Source organism: Lynx canadensis, chromosome B1 (genome assembly GCF_007474595.2).
Source record: "Lynx canadensis isolate LIC74 chromosome B1, mLynCan4.pri.v2, whole genome shotgun sequence".
NCBI classification, from domain to species: domain Eukaryota; kingdom Metazoa; phylum Chordata; class Mammalia; order Carnivora; family Felidae; genus Lynx; species Lynx canadensis.
Genome location: NC_044306.2, coordinates 172,513,709 through 172,527,098, shown reverse-complemented (window position 1 = coordinate 172,527,098; position 13,390 = coordinate 172,513,709). Strand labels below are relative to the sequence as shown.

General features: G+C 41.2%; 1 protein-coding gene across 3 annotated transcripts in view; it reads left to right on the top strand.

The window, feature by feature from the left end:
* RHOH (ras homolog family member H) overlaps window positions 1-13,390 on the top strand; it is a 45,493-nt gene that overhangs the window by 1,848 nt on the left and 30,255 nt on the right. Inside the window, exon 1 of one of the 3 annotated variants that reach the window (XM_030313997.1) lies at window positions 3,654-3,980. The exons of 1 other annotated variant lie outside the window; for it this stretch is intronic. The gene's annotated coding sequence lies outside the window, so the exon portion shown is untranslated. Of the gene's footprint in view, window positions 1-3,653; window positions 3,981-7,398; window positions 7,422-13,390 lie in introns of those variants that run through there. One more of the 3 variants, XM_030313999.1, reaches the window with a different exon arrangement.

Genomic DNA, 13,390 nt, shown 5'->3' with positions numbered 1-13,390 from the left:
TTTACCACATAGAGTCATCGTGAGGATTAGATGAGAGAATCAGTCTATCGTTCAGCAAATGGTTCTCGCATGACTTTTCAGTGCCTAAGATACACCAGTGCGCAAGGCCAGGCCATAGGGCTCAAGGGCCTCAGTACTAGACTTTATAAGACTGTTGGTGAGGGCTCTGGCAATGTCAACATGGGTGGTATGGGAGCTCATGGGAGGTGGGTTCCTGGAATATGGCTTATAATAGGGTCTGTTCCCTGCTAGGAGGCCCATACCCATAGCTGAATTCCCCAGGATATCCCCCACCTTGGGCCCAAGGCATCAGAACTGACGCCCTGAGACGTTTGGATGTGTGTGTGTCTGTGGATGTGTGGTATATATGTGTATTTTAAGTCATTTGCTTCCACCCCCAACAGTATCCCTGTCTATTAACAGAATGAGGGGGAGAAAGAGAGAAAAAGAGAGATTGGGACAGAACCAAAAAGAGAGATTTCCAGGAAAGGAAGAAAGTTAGATAGCTCTCCCCAACCCCCTCCCACCCTTACCATGAAAATACCGTCTGGGATTAAACTCTATGTGAAGATTAGAGGTGTGGGAGAGACATGAGGAGAAACTGTTTCTCACGTCAAGAATAGGAGGAAGCACAACGCCTATATGAGAACCCCGGAAACGACAAATTACACACACAGAGTGAGCCAGTCCATCAGAAGAAGAGGGGTCAGCCAGGGAGCCAAGCGGGAAAGGGCAGTCTTGCAGCCAGACCCAGCAATGCCCTTCCCAGCACCGTCCAGGATGCGACGGGAGTGCTTGGACCCTCAGACACACCCCACGTGGCCTGACCCTGGGAGTATGCGTGCCCTTTTGTGGAAAAATGCACAAGGCCTGAGGCCTCATGCTTATGGCACCTCTTGCTTTGTGTCTCAAAGGCAGAGTCTTGCCTCACCTTCTCCTGCAGGTGGAGGGGGGTTGTCCATGCAGGCCACTGTCCCTGCCCGACTCCTCCACTTTCTCAAAGGAAATTGGGACACAGAAAACCCCTAGGTCTCTTGCTGCAAGTATGACCAATTTTGAAGTCACTGCTGCCCCGATTCTTTTAGAACCTTGGATGAGAAAACTCTTCTATCCCCAATTTTCTGAAGGAAATCTGAAATTGATCTTCATCTCTGCACTAATTTGGCACCTCATAGCAGTGCCCGGGGATAGCGCACCCTGTATTAACCACCCCCTTCCGGCACACCCTCCCCTACTTGCACCCTGGGATTGCTTTTAGTCAAGTGTTTCAGGAGATGAAATCAGCCTGCACTGAGAAGCAATGTAAGGAACCACCTTGCAAAACTTGTCACTGGCTGTGTTTAGCGTAAAGACGGTGTTTCATTTCAGCCATTATGTCCTCTCTATGAGAATTCAGGGGCTGCATTTCTCTTTAGTCTCAGAAATAGTCATTTTTATTGAGGGGCACTCAATTTTTTATGTGGAAGAATTTGTTATTTCATATGGTTGCTTAAAAGCTTAGCACCACATGGCATATCTTTTCTGTATCAACCTCACCTCTGGTTTTAGAATCTTTGTCTTCATTTCTCTTGGCCTCATCTTTTCATTTCTTGTTTTCAATTGGTTTTATCTTGCTAAGGTATATGTATCCTTACAAGCTGCCCTAAATCTTTCGATGAACAAAACCAGAGGTAAATAACTAAGGTATCCACAAGTTATATGTTCTACTTATCTAATAATATCATGGCGGTGATCTGGCTTTCCACGGAGAATTTTCTAGAAGGAGATAATATACTCATCAGAGAGCTCAAGGATCTCACCCGGCAGATTGAGTTCTTAGTGCACATTAATAAATGGACACTTGCGTTCATGTAAGGGTCTCTTATGGGCTTAGTGATGGTGTGTCCCTCTCTGAGAATGCCCATCTTGCACTGTTTATTCCTGCCACTGCTGAACACTAGACATATTAATCCTCTTCCACTCCCTTGAACACAGCAAACTCTTTCCTTCATCAGGGACTTTGCACATATAAATTATCTCTGCTCGGAATGTCCTTCCTCCTTTTCTCTCCACACCCCTCTTTCTCATCATTAGAGCAGTAGCGGCACATTAGAATGATTGAGGGTGTGTGTGTGTTTGTGTGTGTGTGTGTGTGTGTGTGTGTGTGTGTGTCTTATTAATACCCAGGCTCCAAATGAGACAAATTAAACTGAAATCTCCAGGGGTGGAGCCTAGGTACTGGTATTTTTTAAAAGCTTCTCAGATGATTCTAATTTTTAGCCAGGACGGAGAATCACGGCTGTAGGTCTCAGCTTAAATGTTAGCTTCTTACAGAGGCCCTCCTTGGCCACCTCTAGGACACAGACATTGTCACGCTCTCCAGCTCACCTTCTTCCCTGATTCCTTTGTAATAATCACTACAATTTGTAACTGTTGCATATATTTGAATGTTTTTGTCCCTCATCCTCCACCCCTCAATTAAGACATAGGTGCTGTGAGGACAGAAAATATATCTGTCTTGGTCGTTGTGCTTTTCTTCTTGGTCTTTGTACAGTGTCAGGTGCATAACAGGATTCTGAGTCTACAATGATGAGGATGACCCTCAAATAATACTACTGTTCTGTGGGGCCTCCTGGAAGCCAGTGAGGCTCCCTGGAATATTATGAGAGAATCCATATCGATGCTCAGTGGCTATTTTACTGCCCAAATGGTTCCACACACTTTCCTCTTCCCTGACCCCTGTGTGCCAGGATTTTTTCAAGTGAGATCTACAAATAAATCCTCATTTGGAGCATCTCTTTTATGTCTGTGTCCTCCTTTATTTGATTTTGACCATTGTGAGTGAGAGATTCCAACTTGTTCATCTTTGTGTTCCCACCCTACTCCAGCACCCGACACTGAATCTTACACATAGCGGGGCTCCATAGCTATTTGTTGACTTGAATGGAGTTGACTTTATCTTTATAGCATGTAGATATTCTGACCAATATTTCACCCTGGGCAGTAGCATTTATGACTATCCAGAGATTTGAGGCATGGGGGATCGTGAGCACATCATGAAAGTTAAATTTGTTGGTCTAGGCAACTTCACCATAATCTAAATGCAGATGGTCTCTACACCTGGATTGCACAGAAGGACAAAACAAGTAAATTTGTGTTTGGAGGCAGATAATGAAACTGTGAGGAGTCTGAAAACAACTCAGTCACCTACCTCATAACACAGGTGCTGGTCCAAAAAAGGATAAATTCATTGTGGGGCTGCTTGAGCTTTCGATATGGCTGAGTCAGTTCTTTCTAAATTATTATTTGATAGTTATTAATAAATCAAAGCAAACCATCCACCTACTGTTTTCCCTCCACAGTTAGTATGTTCACCAAGTTGACGTTTATGTTCTAAGGTACTTTTTTCCTAAGCTTAAATTAACTAAGACCGGTTAGAGGAGTGGACATTTTTTTTCTCCTTTCTTCTGCTTTATTTCATTTCCTTAAGGAATCATCTTGGTTTTTCACTCTTCCTTTCCTCAGTTTTACGTAGGTGTTGTGTTGGTGGGAAATGGAAAAGCCTCTTATCTGGGAAAGTTTTCATATTGTCATGGAGAAAAATGCATGTGCGCGCACGCGCACACGCGTACACACACACACACGCTCATAAACCCACACAAATGAAATCCCCTCTTCAGAGGAGCCAGCTACAGGAAATTGACTTATGCACAGGAACTTGCTAATCTCTATTGTCACATTAGGATTGTTCCTGCCACCTCAGTCACCACGCACACTAAACCCAACCATCTTGGGTTGGATTCTCTACCAGCTCAACTCTTATAGTTTTGGTTCTTCCAGTGTGAATCAGCTATATCCTTGGGGAGGAAGGAAAAGTTGATCCCAGAGGAATTTATAACAGCGCTTGGGCAGCTTTTGCTTTTACTTACCTGCACTGAACAGATTAACTTCCGGAGTCAGTCATTTTGGTGTCAAGAAATTTCTTTGGTATTCTACAACAGGTAAGACTTTTGCTTCTTTAAAAATAGTTCCTCAGTGTCAAAAGAAATCTCTCCAATGTATTTAGCTTTACTCTAGGCTAAACACAGTAATTATCTTTTTCTATAGTTGTAAAGTATGGTACCATATTATGGGGGAACGGGGACTTGCCCTGGTATCCAGTCCCCCCGCCCCGCCACGCACCATCCTAAAAAGATGCATATCATTTTTGAAACTTTACAAGTTATAATAGTTGGTTTTTGGTTATTCAGATATTCTCTTAGAGAATTCATATGTTTGTTATTGACTATGACTGAGTTCAAATATTTGGGTAGTTGAAATATCACCCTATGTTTGATAAGTAAACTTAAAGATCCTCTCAGTTGTATAAATAAGAGCTTTAAAATGTTCTAAATCAAAAAAGAAACCAACCCAAATCCAGATGATGTGGATTTGGAGCTGGAATTTCTAGCTTGTCTGTTTCACCTATTGCCAATGCTTGAGTCCTCTTCCTACAAGTGGTATATGAAGCATAAGTATTTATTTTTAAATTAAATTGAATTAAATTAAATTTAGTTTTTGAGGTGGTTTGATTTGGGGATATGCTATGAGGTACCATCAATAGCCTGGGTTATAGCTAAATGAAGGTAGAGAAATCACTAGTTTAAGGTACTTCACTAAATGAAAGTTGCCATTGAAATATTCAAGCAAGCAACAACTAGTCAATAATCATTTATTGGTTCTGAGCTGGTGCTGTGGAGGATATAAGAAAAATATAAGGAAGTCTCTATCCAAAGGAACATATAATCTAGTAGTCATGGCAAGAGGTAAAATTCAGGAAGAGGTAAAATTCAGAGGGGAATTGAGTGATGACTGGGGTTACATGGGTGGTAAGTTATAAGAGTTCCAAGAAAGGGGGTTTGAGGGTAAGCAAGAATGGTCTGGAAGACATGGCTTTGGAAAAACATGAGATTTGAGTAGATGGAGAATGTGGAGGTTAATTCACATGGGAGGATTGTGTGGGCAAAGGCACAGAGGTGAGACTGATGAGATGAGCAGTCCAGTTGAGGAGACTGGCCCTCAAAAGAGGAAAATTTGTTTTACATATTGGCAGGAAATAAGCTTGGAAAATTCAGGTGTAGACAAGTTATAGAGGACCTTGAGAGGCTGCTGAACAGAACTGACTCCATTCAATAGTTTTCTAGTCTTCTTATGCCATTAGGCTCCTTTTCTGAGCTTTCATAGCACTCACAGAATTCCAGGTGAGTGGGAGCCCAGAGATCCCTGAGTCTTTTCATTTTGGGACTACTTTTTATCTTCTACTTGCCTTCCCTTTACTGTCTTCCTTTACCATACCATTTATGCTAGGAAAGGTTTGTGTGGCTCAGGGATCCTGTAAGACCTCCATTTCTGGTTACTACAGGTCAATCATCAAGTATTAAAGTGGCCTTCCTCTTAGGAGAATGATTTGGTTGACCAAGCAAGCCTGTAGTCTTCAAAAGCCAACCCAAAAACTCCATGAAATATGTGTTACTTCCTTCACATGTCTGACTGAGATGCTATGGATCTGCTGGTGTTTTTTTCCTAATGATTTGGAGCACTTTTTTTTTTCTTCTCAAGTGTGAAATATTTGCATCCATATAATAACAAAACTACAGTATGGTGAATAAGAATCCAGACTTTTGGAGCCAGATTATCTTGTGCTGAACCTGGTGCTATTGCTTCTGAGCTGTGGGAACCTAGGACACATTACTTCACTTCTTCAATCCTCAGATTAAAAACAAAAATCTGTAAAGTAGCTCCAATAACTGAAAATACCTATGTCAGAGTTGTTGTAAGGATAAAAATGAAATATAAATGTGTGCAGCATTTAGCTTAGTGCCTGGCATAAAATAAACTCTGAAGAAATGTAGCTATTATGATTGTTACTAAGACTTGGCTGGGGACATGAGAGTGAAGATGATATGGTGTCTGGCTGGGAACGAGATAACTGTAAAGTAACTCTTTTAATGCCGGTGCTCCTTTCAAAGGAAAATGGGGCTGATGGGTGAAGGCTGGAAATTAATATCTTTTGAGCACCAAGTATGGAATAGGCATGGGGTAGTCTGTTTTATAGCAATAATATATATGAAAAAAGGAAAACAAGATTTGAAACTGATTTTTTTAAAAAAATTTTTGATGTTTTCATTTATTTTTGAGAGACAGAGAGAGACAGAGTGTGAGCACTGGGGAGGGGCAGAGAGAGAGGGAGACACAGAATCCGAAGCAGGCTCCAGGCTCTGAGCTGTCAGCACAGAGCCTGATGCGGGGCTTGAACCCGCAGACCGTGAGATCATGAACCTGAGCCTAGGTCGGATGCTCAACCGACTGTGCCACCCAGGTGCCCCAGAAACTGATCTTTTAAGCCGTTCCATATCTGATTGTCAGACTTATAGGACAACTATCTGAGTGACTGCTGTGTTATTTGTCGGCATCTGTGGCTGATGTTGCTTACTGAATGCTTTGGGTGGAATTTTAGAGGTGTTTGGCATTAGAGGCAGAGAGTGACTCTCCTTCCTTGGCCAGCTTAAATTAAATTATTTTTAATTTTATTGTATTCTAATTTTAGTGCTAGTAAGACATAGCCAAAAACCATTTCTATTCAAAAGTTGTGACCATTTTGACAAGGAGTACCCAAAGTACTTATCTGGATTCTAGATGCTTGGGTCTGGGGGAAAGCTAAGATTGAAAAACGTCTTGCTTGCTCGTTCCATTCTCCAAACTAGAGAGTTTTTTTTGGGGGGGGGGGAGGTTAGTAAGCCCCCTTTTAAAAAATGCAAATATGGCCAATATGTTCATTATGCAAGGGATTTCTCAATTATATGTGCAGATTACCTTGGTCAAATAGTAATATTGTTTCCCTTCTAGAGCCCCACTAATAACAAAAGGGAGGAAGATTTGGGGTTTTGTGTATGCAAAGGGGTGGGCCCAAGTCAAGATAGGGTGCGAAAGGGGAACATGACAGTGGTGGGTGCTGGGATGGGGAGTGCAAAGGAGGGCATCTGAGATGGAAAGGGTAAATAGAGGCAGGTTCGTGCCAGAAACAAAGGTTCCTCCTACGTGGCTTTTAAATCATTTGACTCAAACAGCTGCTTGAAGTCCCAAGCAACCTCTTGGTATTTTGCTTAAGAAGATGTACTGTTCCCTGGATGTGGACAGTTGTTCAGAGATAATGTGATTTGTTTGGTTCTGGCCTGGAATTATAGTTCCTAAAGCTGGCTGGACATCAAAACCACTTGGGGAGTTTTTAAAAAACTAGCACTTCCCAGGTATCACATAGAAGCCCTGAGATTTAGTCCAGGAATCTGTGTGATAATCAATACAAACCCTTTCCCCCAGGTGGCCTGGAGGCAGTTGCTCTATAGGTGAGCATCTGAGAGTCATTAATCCAGAACTCTTCTACTAGGGCACCAGGCACCAAGATGGTAAGTTACGTAAGTGCTGAAATGGTGCAAAATGATCCTCCCGCTGTTGTGATTAACCTCGACACAAGTAATTTCTGTTGTTTTGAATTTATTTCTTAGGAGAATTCCTGGGGATGGGTTGACGGAGTTAAAAGTGTGAGCATGTTTAGAGTTTTCATCAACCATATTTACATTTTTAACGCTCAAGTGGTAGGATGCCACTTTCAAAATTCTATAGTGTTAAATACACATGGAGGCTGTTCATTATTACTCAGGGAAAGCCCAAAGAAAGGAATTTGCTTTCAAGGGAGAAAGTGCCAAATCATTCTTCCATTTCTCTTTTCCAGTAAGACAACACTAATGAATTACGTTTGGAAGAAAATTTCAAAGTATTACAGAACGCTCAATTGCTTCTTAGAGCATAAATTGGAGTCTTCTTATCTCTACATTTAGTTTCTTGTAAAACTGTAGTCAGCAATGACCTCTTCCCCATTTCGTAGAAAAGAAAACCAAGGAAGAGAGTGGTTAAGTAACATGCAGTATGGTTCTCATCACATTTGCCATGAGAACTGAGTATAGTCATCTACTCAGTCATTGTTCGAGTTAATAAATAATTGAGTAGTTGCTATAGGTGACCCCGTGAAAAAACACTAGTAAATGAGTCCACAAAGAGAGTATTGTCCCAATTGGGGGAGGGTGGGTGGAATTAATTGACTCAGATAGACCTCCTGCTCTATTTTTTTTTTTTTTGCATTATGCTTTATTCATCATATATTTGCATAACTTGCTAACCTAAAAGCATGGTTATTGTTTGTGACAACAGATGGGAATAGGGTGAATTTTCAATGGCTTCAATGAAAAGAAAAAGCCGTGCTCTTACAAAATATCAAGTGAGATATTTGTAGCTGTGTGCGGGAGCCTGCCTGCATTTGTTTGCAAGAGCTGCCTGTAATATTTCCAGAAATTTTGCAAGCCAGTTGTTGAACACAGACACCAGGAAAAATTAAATTCTATAACTCACAGTTAAACAAGTTATGTTAAAAATAAAGGCAATAAATACTCAAAACTCATTACTTCCTTTTTATTTACTACATTTTACTATTATTTATGTCCTTGAACTTATTTCAATAATAGTGTGCCACTGAGGATCTCTTTCCAACTCTGCATTCAAATTCGTAGCTTGAAACTGGCCATGGTAGGAATATTTACACCATGAAAATTGGCGAACACCATAAATCAGGCTCCCCATACTTTTTTTTTTTTTGAGGAGAGGCTGTTAAACATTTTATCAGCCTGCCATCAAGGAACTGTGTAAAATACAAATATGGCAACTTGGCAATGTGTCAAGAGCCATTAAAACGCGCATACACTTTGATCTCTTAATTCTATCCCTGGGAATTTATTCTAAATAAATAATTCAAAGAAGGAAAAAATAACATGCAGGAACACATTCACTGTATTACCATTTATAACAGCAGAATCGGAAAATAACCTAACTAAGCAATAATGGTTCTGGTAGCGTTAACCCCATGGAATACTTTGTAGTCATTAAAGGTAATACCTATGGTAGTTATATGAAAATATATTTGGTATAGTGTTAAATTAGAAAAACAGGACTAAAAAAAACAGGATGAAAAATCTCACTTACATTCTGATTTTGTTATGAATGAAGATTAAATGTGAGTGTAAAACAGTGTAAGCATTTGGTGTGTTAGTATGGTGAAATGATAGAATTTTGTTTATTGGAGTAGTGGTGTGTGTGCATTTTAAAAATGTGGAGAAAGCCTGTAAATAAGTGATCTTAAGTAGTTTTAACATTTAACCGGAAGATTGAGCAGTTGTGTGGACCAGATGAGGTTTGGCTTTGACATGCAGATGTGTACTATGATTCTCTGGGCAGGGTATTGTAAAGGGAGTTTGGATGAGGCAGTCTGGAGTGGTAGATGCTAAAGGGCTTTCTTTTTTTTTATTTAAAAATTTTTTAATGTTTATTTATTTTTGAGAGGAGAGAGAGAGAGAGAGGGAGAGAGAGGGAGAGAGCATGCAAGTAGGGAAGGGGCAGAGAGAGAGGGAGACACAGAATCCAAAGCAGGCTCCAGCCTCTGAGCTGTCAGCACAGAGCCCAGCACAGGACTTGAACCCACGAACCATGAGATCAGGACCTGAGCTGAAGTCAGATGCTTAACAGACTGAGCCACCCCGGCGCCCCTAAGGGTGTTTCTTTGGGGTAGCTCATGAAGAAGGAAGGAATGGCTGGATGGGTACTAAAGACTTGCTAACATAGACTGCAGAAGCTGAGAAATAACCCAGAGGAAAAAAACCCAACTGGCAAAGGCCAGAGAGAGAGGAGAGGGCATTTCTTAGGAAAAGACAGGGAGATGCTGATTTCAGAGATGAACATGATGGATGTGAAAACAGTTCTGTTTAGATCTGAAAACAAGAGCGCTCCAGTCAGAGAGGAAATGATTCTTCTAAATCATGGGTTCTCAAATTGTAGTTCATTTAAGGGTCACTTGGATGGATGTGGGGGTCATGTTAACAAATGCAACTTCCTAGGTTCCACCTCCATGGATTCTGATTCAGTTGGTCTGGGGTTGGCAGGAATATGCATTTTTAACAAGTCTTACCACGCCATAAAGCTTCTGACACAAATGGTCTGCAGATCATACTTTGAACAACACTGCCAGATTAAAGGTAATAGTTTGGATTGGCCGAGGGAATGTATACCAATGTGTGTGTGTGTGTGTGTGTGTGTGTGTGTGTTGGGGGGGGCAGTGAGGCTATTACCTTGAGGCTTAGGATCTAAGGGCATATGACATAAAGGGGTATGACAACAGAGAAAGCCCAGAAGAGACAAGTTATTTACTGAATCTGTAGAAACAAACTAAAAACAGGAGGTGTACTTATGCTACTCCTGACAGAAATACAGTTTGTACCACCGAATTCCCTTCCACTGTGAAACGACTTTTGTCAGGCATTTGGACCAACTGGAAGCAGCTGTGAACAAGAGAACTACAAGCAGGTGGTACAGAGAGGAATGGTCATAGGGAGAGTCTAGGACCCACAAACATTCGATTTCAGACCACTGGAAGGTGGTAACTAAGAATAAATGTGAGTAGAATAAGTGGGGCTGTGTCCAGAAAATATTTTGGGCCCCAGTGTATGATAACATTACATTACAGAAAGAAAGAAAGTCTGATTTTTGATGCAATGTAGTACTCTATATATAGGACTTTATCACTCAAAATAGTAATAACACTTAGACATGTACCATTAACAACAACATATCACAAAATAAACATATTAAAAGTAAATGATATTACAGGGACAGGAGCTATGGTACTGAGATTATCTGTTTCACCTGACTTTAGAAGGACTTTAGTGATTGTAGGAAGCTCTCAAATAGCCTTTAATATCTTGAGTTCTTCCAACTTAAAATTTTTTTAAGTGCTTATTCATTTTTGAAAGAGAGAGAGAGAGAGAGAGAGAGAGAGAGTGAGTTGGAGAGGGGCAGAGAGAGCGAGACACAGAATCTGAAATAGGCTACAGGCTCTGAGCTGTCAGCACAGAGCCCGACCCGGGACTCGAACTCCAGAACAGCAAGGTCATGACCTGAGCCAAAGTCAGACGCTTAACCTATTGAGTGAGCCAGGTGCCCCCTCTTTATACTGAAGGTGATTCTTTTACTTTAAAAATGTTTCACATTCCCTATCACCAGGGTCACTAGTCTCTTGGGACATAGCAGGCTAAACCAAGAATAAATCACAACTCTTCTTAGCACTGGAGGCATAACTCAGGGTCTATTGGATGTGTAAGGGTGCACTTGCCAACTATCCTATTCCCCACTTAACAGGGTTTTTTCATGGACTGATTGGCTTACACTTCAGAGCAGTGTTTCCTAATCATTTTTTTGCTCACAAATTCCTTTGAGAATCTGTTGAGAACCAAAAGCCTTCTTGAGAAAAAGCACAGAAATACAGGAACGTGTACATTTGCCATATAATTTTAGAGGATTTGGGGGCCCTCTAAAACCCATCCATGGCCTCCCAGTAGTCCAGAGTCCTCATATTAAGAACTCTTGCCTCTGAGGTTGTCAGTACAGTAGAGGAGGCTCTGCAGAGGTTGAGAAAGTTCTGATTCTTGCTGATGCTGGATTTAGCTGCCAAAGAGAAATGCTGACTCTCCAGTTGATCGGTAAAATGAGGGCAAGATGGCAGAGATGCGTGTAGTTTTATAGTACTGAATCCTCAGCTTGAGTAAACGTGTGCAGCTGGAGAGTATATATGACTCCTGTTCTAAGTCCTTAATGCTGCATTCTCTTAAGTGAAGCCAGAGTTAGTTCCCATTTGGGAAAGCAGTCTCTCAAAATTCTACTTTAATACTTGTTTATAGTCATGTGTTTCCTTTCACGGTACAAGAAATGCAGGCCGGTTGTAAATACTGATATGGCCAACTCCAGAGTATGGTTACTGGTGTGGGGCCAACTGATGCCCCTCAGTGAATACTGGATGCCCAGTCAGGCTGTTTTTTGGGGTGAAAGACAGTAGCGAGTGTGTAATATGCTTGGTTCCGAGTGTAAAATGTAGGTTTTCCTATCTGAAGCTGAACATCTGGGCCCTGATGACTTTGGAGATAAGTCCTTTTCCTGTACAGCCTTAAACCACAGAAGCCCAGTTGGCTGTCTTTTGTTAGTGGGTACCTCACTTGCAATTTGGGGAACTGGGTGTTTTCGGAGGAAAGGTCGTGCCTTTGTTAATCTCTTGTCCGCTTGGACTGTGATAGAGGCTCAGGCAAGGTCTGGAGATTTACCCGAAACCCAACTGTTTAAATTAGCCAATTCTGCTGAAAGCGATAAGACCATGTTATTGTGTCATGTTCGTAGAGTGGGCAGATACAGGACGGGGAGCGAAAACGCACACCATCTTCAACCGTCCAGAGGAAAAGTATGTGCAATTGGCTAGATTAATTGTGAAATAGAGTCAGACTTCTCTTGGTCTAGCATAGTGTAAGGATTATTCATCTTTTTCCAGGTAGAAAAAGAAAATCTATGACAAATATATTCAAGTAATTAGTGCAATTCAACGTCTACAACCAGTTTAAGTATTGTACACCCATGACTGGGTCTCCTGCCAATTTCAATTCAATGTAGTCAATGTAGTCAATTTACTGTAATTTAGTACATTTAATGCATTTTAATAGTAATACTGCATCATGGAATACTCAGTTACAGCCCTCAAAACAGAAATAGTCATGTACGCCAAAGGCTTATAGCAAACGCTCTACCTCTCCTGTCTCCTGGAGACTGCTCTCACTGCTATGTCCGCATGCCTAGCAACCTAGTTGCTGATGCAGGGAACTGACTGGCACACATGTCTTCCTTGATGCTTTTGCTTTCTTTCAGAGGATCCATTCTTTGCAGCAGGACCCCTACTCTTCCCTTGCTTTCCCCATTGGTATTCCAGCTGTCGTCTCCTTAAGCCCTCCTGAACACATAAATCCGAATGTGAACCTTCTTCTAGCTGCCACAGAAATTTTTTTTCTGTCTTTGTTCCAACTGAAAATGATCTCAACCATGATCGAGAAGTATAAGAATGTCTGTGATTGTTCCTTGTAACAAGGAAAAAGAAAGCCATATATTTGAATTCAAATTTAAATGATGTAAAACCATTGCCATCAACTACAAAAACCTTTAAAGGATTTAGATATCCCCTTTGGCATACTTATTTCGGATAAAACCTGATTTTTCTTTAAGCTCCAATATCTTTGGTCAGCAACTTGCCGAAATTTATATCAGTAGTCTCTCCCTCTTCTTCTGCTTGTGATAAGGGAGTAGAAGAGGGTGTTGGATGTACATACAGGAAATAGGAGGGGAAAAGGCAGAAAAATCTTACATGTTGACAGTACCACAATTTCCTACATCTTCTAGAATAATATTGTCACTCTATCCCTACACACAGAATGTCTGGTAATATCAGAGAAGTATCTGTAGT